The following is a 2,276-nucleotide window of genomic DNA, read 5'->3' on the forward strand; positions in this document are numbered from 1 at the left end:
ATACAGCCGGCCAGAAAGGGGTGAACATAGGGTAACACCTGCCGTGACCTATATACCTGTACATGTATAATACCTGTACGGCGTCACGCTGGGAATTGAAGTGAATCCAAGTACAAATTACAACTAACACATGTGAGAAGGTGATTGTCCAGTTTTTATTCTTATGAGCATATACGTATATCCGTGTCTGATTTGACACGGGTACAGTACGTGTGAAAGCTTACCTGCACAGTTCGAATTATGTGCACGTGTTTTACATGTAGGTATAATCGCACATTACGCATATTCTTATATGTGAACTAATGCAAGGTATATGGCATGTTTCTGATGATAATAAAAAAAGAAAGAAAATCACATTTAGTTTTGTAGTTTTGATAATTAATATATTTATTATTTCTGTAAATAGACCGAATCAAAAACGATCTGTCATTTGAATACGAAAAAAAGATCTGGATACATATTTTCATTTCAACCACATCTAACAAAACATAAATACAACCAAAGGAGTTATACAATGCAATATAATACACTTTTCATTTTCATAAATGCTACGGAATCGCTACTACACGAAGCGGTTATCTTCAGAGAGAAAAAAAGAAACATTATTTAATTCGGATCGTCAAAGCGTCTCACCGGCCTTTGGTTCTATTTTTAGTGGTTAACGTTAGCGGAAGTGGACCTTGCTAACATTTAACGCAAACGATTTCTAACGCAAACAGTTGTAAACGCAACTATAACGATAAAAGATTGCTCACGCTAACGATTGCTAACGGTAATAACGCAAACGAAACGCAAGTTTGGGAACGTTAAACGGTTCAGGTACTGTATATTGTACAAGATAATGATGTTTTATATTTAGATATTGATATTTACATTTCTGTTCCATTTTCAGTGTGGCCTTGTGGTGCTATTACTGCTAGCATTTGGGGGTATGGTGTATATTCGCGATATTCCACATACTGTGATAACGATGATTACAACAGAGACAAAACCCAAGGAAAACCGATGTTATGTTGCAAGCGAAACCACCCCAGACGTAAGAGAATCACCACCCAATGTTATAGAAAGTTATCTTCGCAACCACACAGCGAATAATAGTCAGAGAACTAAATACCTTGTTTACGAGTGTTCTAGAGCACGTGGAGTTTCGTGTTACGGATGGTCCGATAGGTTAGCCGGTATCGTGACCACCTTTATCATATCTGTACTTGCGAACCGTCACTTCCTGATTTACTTTGATACACCATGTTCACTGCAGGATTACCTCATCCCTGCGGAATACGACTGGCGATACAACTCGTCTATAACTGTGAACAGGACGAAATCTTATCACAATATAAAGAACTGGGCACAATTAGAAATGGATAAATATATATCCGGAGGTGTTGACTTTAACGAATATTTCACAGAAGATATTGAATTCCTTATGATGAACTGGGATTTTATATATGATTTCAGAAACAGACCAAGCATTGAATCCGATATGCCAATGATTACAAAATTTCATCAAGCAGATATTTACAAGGGTATTTATAAGTTTTTATTCAAACTTTCACCCTTGAGTGTTACAGCGTTCAATGAAGTAAAGAAAAAGCGAAACAAAATGGCATGTGCACATGTTCGTGTTGGAAAAAATCCAAACATGCCACATGATGGTAACGGACGAAAAAAAATGCCTTTGGAAGTTCTATAGAGATATTTTGACTCGTTAAATAAAGATGAGTTTGACTTGTTTGTTGCTTCTGATACGGACAGTGTAAAGGAAGCGGCAAAGAAGCGTTATCCTGACAACGTAATAGATACACCAGGGAATATAACTCATATTGACCAGCGAGGAAAGAACGACCCAAGTGAAGGTTTCCTTAAACAACTTCTGGATTTTTATATACTAATGAAATGTGATAAACTCATAATCACAGAACAAACTGGATTTGGAATACTAGCTTCATTTATCCGGGATATGGATGACGGATTATACTGTTGGCGACGAAATCTTTTGATTCCTTGATTGAAGTATACAGTCAATGATATTTTTGTTGAAAGAAATTGAAAATGATCCTGACATGGTCCTGACAAAGTGACACCATATGAAATTAAATTTACTATTGCCAAGGTAGTCAGATGACCGTTAAGGCCCTTTGGGCCTCTTGTTGAAAAATGAACTACCTTTGGTGAGGATATTATGGAACACATGACAGAAAGTAAATCGCAACACATATGTACTATTCCAATGAATCAAAAAATCTATAATATGTTTGTAAAAGCATTACGTTCCA

At 36.5% G+C, this 2,276-nt stretch overlaps 1 pseudogene; it reads left to right on the plus strand.

Moving 5' to 3' along the window:
- The first annotated feature begins 970 nt into the window (after nt 1-970).
- Nucleotides 971-2,050, plus strand: LOC138317442 (uncharacterized; annotated as a pseudogene).
- Nucleotides 2,051-2,276: the final 226 nt, after the last annotated feature.

This window comes from Argopecten irradians, chromosome 1, assembly GCF_041381155.1.
Source record: "Argopecten irradians isolate NY chromosome 1, Ai_NY, whole genome shotgun sequence".
In the NCBI taxonomy this organism is placed as follows: Eukaryota; Metazoa; Mollusca; class Bivalvia; order Pectinida; family Pectinidae; genus Argopecten; species Argopecten irradians.